Raw genomic sequence first — 6583 nt, forward strand, 5'->3', positions numbered from 1 at the left:
TTCTGAGAGGTGTGGACTCCATTTTGATTAGAAAGTGAATTCAATATGAGCAAGGTGATTCCTTGTTCAAAATGCTAACACCTGCTACAAATAAAAGCCATTTAATGGTACACAAAAAAGTGTCACAAGAAGCTAAAGAAGTGTCGCTAAAGAACCCTGTTAGAATGAGTGACACACAAAAACACTGTCACTAGAAGCGCTACCACTAAAGCCCTTTTAGTGGCACTTTTTTTGTCTGTCACAACAAATTTTTGGTTTTTTAGTGACACTTTTTTTCTTCAGCTACTAAAAAAATTTTGGACTTTATTGACACTTTTTTATCGCTTGCCATTACAAACTTTTAGACTTTTTTAGTGGCTCTTTTTTTCTGCCACTACAAACTTTTGGATCTTTAGTGGCACTTTTTTTGTCCAACATTACAAACTTTTGGGCTTTGTGACACTTTTTTGTCCTGTTAAACCTTGAACTTTTAGTTACACTATTTTTGTCCTGCAACTATAAAACTTTTGAGCTTCACTAGCATTTCTTTTACGGCCACCACAAATTTTTTTAATCTTGCACCTTTTAGGAATATAAAACAATAATGGCAAAACTCTAGAATATAGAAATCAAAATATATTTACCACAATTAAAAGTTCGATCAAATACAAGATGGTTTGATAATTCTAAATCAAGTAAAAATATCAAATATTTAAAAAGAAAAGTAACAAATACTTGAATAAAAACTAAAAACTTCACCACGCTCGTTAACCTCTTTCAACAACTTCAAAATTCATGCGAGGTACCTAATAAGAAAATTAAAGACTTTTAAATATGTAAACAATATGGCCACTAAGAGCATTCCCAACCCATCCCTTAAAATTATGTGAGGAGGGTTTGTAAATTATAGGGTGTGATTGTGAGTGTAAATTATAGGGTGGAGAGACAAAAGGTAGTGATTTTCTGTAAATTTGGGGAAAAGGTAGTGATTTTTTGTAAATTATAGGGTGAAAAGAGAAAACTGTAATGATAAAGGTATAAAAAAATATTATTTAATTGAATAAAAGAAAGAAATATAGTGTTTTCTAGTGTAATTATAGAAATAGGGATGAGGAACGGGGCTAGGAATGCTCTAACTTGTCTAACCAGCTTAATTATCAACATAAACTAGATAATAACCTATTAAAAACAACCATATCAACACTAGCCTTGTTTAAGGATGCAAATGAGCCGAGCTACTCACGAACTACTCGAGATCGGCTTGTCAAAAAGCTCAATCGAGCCAAATAATAAACGAGTACTTTTCGCGCTCGAGCCGGCTCACGAACTTAGCATTTTTATTATATATATATATAATTATTAACTAATTACTACTATTATTGTTATTATATATGTAATAATAACATATGTTCGGTAACCGGTTTCAGTTAAGTGGTTCCTATACGTAGTTCTTAAATTAGAAAAAGGAATTTTATAAAAAAAAATATCGTAACAGATATCATTTTTAAGGTAAAAAAAATACCAGTAAGTCGTAGCAATTATGCAGATTCCATATGACCACAATCAATAATCAAATCTGTTGTCTGCAACTTGTAGATGATAGTGAGAATATAAAAAAAGGGATAATTAAATATCTTCAATTAAGAGCATATGAAGTTATAATCGAGCATTACTCCCTATACATAATACAGAAAATTGGTACCTCTCACAAAAAGGTAACTCTAAAAATGAGGGAAGTGAAGTTCATATAAAATAAAAGTTAAGACAGGGTCAAGATACATATTTGACCATAACCATCGGCTCAAATAATTTCATAACTGTGAGGGAAATAAAAACTCACCAGCATTTGACTTTTCATAACGAGATATCCATCTATATCAACAAAAGGAGTAGGCTTTGAAGCTCCAACAGCCACAATAGCTCCCGAGTTCAACAAAAAACCACTTTAATAAGGCCATGTCTAACGTGCAAAGTTAAATATTTACAAAACCATGCCACTAGTTAACGCATACCTGCCCATGAGGTAAAATAGCATCAAGGCGATTCACTCAAAACATGCCTAAGTTGGATAATGCAAAAGTCCCTACAACTAGAACCGCATAACTCAATACCATTTTGTCCAAGATTTTTGTAAAGAAACAAGATCCAAACTTGTTACCTGAGTTGTAATCATGGGGTACATCTAATTTTCTCCATAAGCTCTTTCCATTTCTCAGATAATAGATAAAGATCCAACTACAACAGGACACAAGAACCTATGTGAACAAACTAAACAACACATAAAATCACTACAAATCCACAAACCTTGTCAGCATTCCTGGAGAATAAGGGTTATCGAGCGATCATTGATAGAGACTGCCACAACAATATCAATGCTTCTGTTTTAAGTAAAGTTCTTTCCATCTTTGCAGCTTGCATTTACCACAGGGTGCTAAACGAGGGCCATTGCAGCAACATTTTCTAGCAAAGCAGTCATGGTAACACCCTTAGACTTAAGTTAAAGATCCCAATAGTTCAACAACATGAAACACATAGTTCAATCAAATTACGCACATGATCAAATACCAGAAAGAAATAGGTAAGTCTAGATCTTGGCCTTAGGAAAGTCAATGAAACAGGTTCCAGGTCAACACGACCCGACCTGTTAAGCAACCAACCCAAGTTGACTCACCAATCCTTGGCATTCATTACTTTTTTCAACTAAAGGCATTTTGGTTATCTTCTAGTATAGGCACGACTCTATAACTATTATAGTCGGCCCTAGTAGATTGAACAATATATATATATAGTTCTATATTGGATTCATATGATAACACAATCAATTACTGTTAGTGATTTTAGTGTAATTAGGGATTAACTTGTTGATCAAGTTAATTGTAATACGAATCTAATTAGTCGAGTGTGGAGTGAATACTATTTGATCTTATTATAATTTATAATCCTATTGGTACTTAGGGGCGAAGCTCCTAAGTCATAGGGGTTCTAAGGGGGCAGACCGGGGTCTCAGGTCAGCGCCTCTGGTAGCAGGTTCAAGGGGTGGCAGCCCTAGCAGGGTCCAAGGGGGCAGCGCCCCTGCCTGGGGTCCAAAGTCAGCTTGGAAATTTTCGAGCATATTTTGCTTTTTTGAATTCGTATTAGAAAAATAATTTAATTACTTTTCGTTATAAAGTTTAATGAAACCAACAGGAGTGTAATTTCAGTTTTATGATAACTACAAAGCAGTTATCACTATCCCTGCATCAAACCCTAATATAACATATTTGATCATACGATAACATCTATGGTTCATCATACGCTCACAAATATCATACTCAAGTGTTGCTAAAATCAATATGAGTTTCATTCGGTTATAATATTTGGGAACCACAAATAATTTTGATCTGATAGTGTTTACATGACTCTCAGATATCCAAAGACACTCGCTTGCAGAAATTCCCCAACAAAGATCAAATTTGTTTTCTGTGAAGATGGCGAACGGGCAATCGTTGAAGGACCTGACGAGCAAGCTTGACAAACTGGAGAAATTCGAACGCCAGGATTTTCGCATATGGAAAAAGAAGATGCACTTCCTTTTAACTACCATGAAAGTGGTGCACGTGTTCGGTACGCCCATGCTGGTGGTTGAAGAAGAAGGAAACTTGGAACAAATTAGGAGGAAATCAAAATGGGAAAATGACAACTACATCTGCCTTACCCTAATTCAGAATGGTATAAGTGATTGATTATTTGATTTGTACCATAACATTGAAACCGCTAAGGAACTGTGGGATATACTTGAAGCCAAGAATATGACAAAATATTCTTCGAGTAAGAAGTTTCTTGTGAGTAATTTTAACAATTACAGAAAGGATGAGTCTAGGTCTGTTGTGGAACAATACCATGAATTCCGTCAAATTTTAGGGCAGTTTTCCCAACCCAACATGAACATGGACGGATCCATTTCTGTTTCATCAATCATTGACAAGTTACCCCCTTCATGAAAGGATTTCAAACACAATATGAAACACATGAAGGGTTAATTAAGTTCGGCTGAACTTGGAAGTCACTTAAGAATTGAAGAGGGCTTGAGAACATTTGAAACTATTGATGTCAATGATGTTAAAAAAACAGGCTGGTCAATCTGATAACATGGTTAAGGATGTTGGAACATCTAACGGTAAGAATAAGTACAAAGGGAAACGTAAGTTTGCAGCAAACAACAAAATAGGTCAAAATAAGAAGTCAAAAGAGGGCTGTTGGAAATGTGGCACACCAAGTCACTTTAAGAGAGATTGTCGGGTTGGAAAAGTGAACAAAAATGGTCCAAAGAATAAGCATGATTTAGGTCCAAGTGGGTCTAAGGACCAAGGAAAGCAACAAGGTCAGAATTTCATACACAATTTTAATCTGGTTGAGAATTATATTTCACTATAAATGAAACATGTTTTGTGCAGGAGGATGATGTTTCTTAGTGGGTTGATTTGGGTTGCAGCTAGCCATGTATGCAAAAATTTTCAGTGGTTTGAAGAAATTGAAGATGGATCTATTTTAAAATGGGGAATGTTGCAACCGAACTGATCAAGGGACTAGGCAAAGTCTAGCTAGTTTTTACTTTTGGAAATTGTTCGCGTTTAGACAATGTTTTAAATGAATAGAGAATCCGTGATTGATTCACTCTGAATGATCTACTCTATGATATGATTGCGACATGATTCAATTACTTTAACTGTGTGCAGTGTAGTGTGTGTGAAAATGAGATAATTTACAGGGTATATATAGGAGATGACTCATTCGTTAGACATGCCTAACGAATGAGTGTTCCATTCATCATGCCATTCGCTATATAAACCATAGCGAATGACCTTCATACGTCAACTCATTCCTTAAACATCCTTAACGAATGAGAGACAAAACATGTGGACTCATTCGTTATTATAACACAAACAAATAAGTTTTTACATAAATTATCAAAATACCCCCTATACACTAATCTATTTATCACACTAATCTATTAAACACAGACTTTTTGAACAGCGGTAGGTGGAATACTTGTATAGTTCCAACAATTAACTAACATGACTATGGAATCTTCAACCAACCAAAACAATTTAGTCAAAAATCAGTAGCCATCCAGAAAAGAAAACAAATATTTAATTCAAAGTTTTCTAGTATATATTCAAGTTCGTTCTTATGGAAGGGACATAACTTCATCATCGGCCAATTCATCTCCATAATGTCCGGGGAAAACCCACCCGTAGTTGTATGCAACGCTGACGGTTCATACGCTCGCCCCATATCCTTCCCATCCTCCCTTCCCACACCGCATCCAGAGTCTGAAAACCCTGTACTTAGCAAAGATGTAACCATCAATGATATTAACAAAACCTGGTGTCGAATTCATATGCCGAATTCAAAACTGGAGGAAAAGCTCCCTCTAATAGTTTACTTCCGTGGTGGTGGCTTTATTATCACCAACGCAGATACAACCATCATACACGAGTTCTGTGACCAACTAGCCGCACACCTCCGGGCTGTGGTGGTACATGTAGACTATCGAAACGCGCCGGAGCACCGCCTTCCAGCTGCCTATGACGATGGGGTAGAGGCTTTGCACTGGCTTAAGTCAACCCAAGATCCATGGTTGACCAAGTTTGCTGACTTCTCTAACTGTTACCTAATGGGAAGTAGTGCTGGTGCAAACATAGTCTACCATGCAGGATTACATGTATCGCAACACCTTACTGATCTTAAGCCCTTGATAATTAAAGGTTTGATCTTGCACAATATATTCATTGGAGGGGAGGCTCGGATGGAATCCGAGATCCGACTGGCAACCACCGGGATTCGCTTTACGTTATCCTTAAGCGATACGATGTGGGATTTTGCGCTCCCTGTCGGTGCAAGCCGTGACCATGAGTATTCCAACTTGATGTTGGGTAATCTGGACGATATGTGCCGGATCAAAGACGCTGGTTGGCAAGTGTTGATGTATCTTCATCATGGGGATTTGTTGATTGATCGTCAGATAGAGTTTGCAAAGGCTTTAGAGTTGAAGGGTGTGGAGTGCACGACTTACTTCAGTGAAGATGAGCATGGGATTGAATATTTTGACAAGGCTAAAGCTATAGAGTTGTACGAGGAGATATCGCGTTTCATCTCTTTGGTTAATGGTACCAAATGAATTGCAATATCTAATAAATAAACCTATCATAAAATGTTACCTGTTGATTCTTGTTTACGTTTGCAAAGTGTTATCAATATATTTTATATAAAGCTAGTAGTACTGTCAAGTGTGTAATTGTAGATCATTGAAGAGTGTAAGGGTTTTATGGTGATGGTGATCACAGTATTTGAATATTATAACAATCTAAAGCTAATGAGTTGTCAGCCGCGGGATCTCGGGTTTCATGTCTTCCATTAAGGTTAACAAACATGAGATGTTAGCTGATAATTATGATACACCAAATGAGTTGCAAATGGGATCATATAATGTTACTTTTCCTTTTCATTTTTGTTTGCAATGTTTTATATAGGTTTATGATATATTAGTTCAAAATTGTTTGATAATTATAAATAATATCTTTTTTCAAATAAAATAGGATATTAATTTTTAACATGTTCCTAT

At 36.0% G+C, this 6583-nt stretch overlaps 1 pseudogene; it reads left to right on the plus strand.

Moving 5' to 3' along the window:
* The first annotated feature begins 5184 nt into the window (after nt 1-5184).
* Nucleotides 5185-6178, plus strand: LOC143579802 (carboxylesterase 1 pseudogene; annotated as a pseudogene).
* The last annotated feature ends 405 nt before the right edge of the window (nt 6179-6583 follow it).

This window comes from Bidens hawaiensis, unplaced genomic scaffold, assembly GCF_021521415.1.
Source record: "Bidens hawaiensis isolate Kalapana, Puna unplaced genomic scaffold, B.hawaiensis_p1.1 tig00001463_1, whole genome shotgun sequence".
Classification (NCBI taxonomy): domain Eukaryota; kingdom Viridiplantae; phylum Streptophyta; class Magnoliopsida; order Asterales; family Asteraceae; genus Bidens; species Bidens hawaiensis.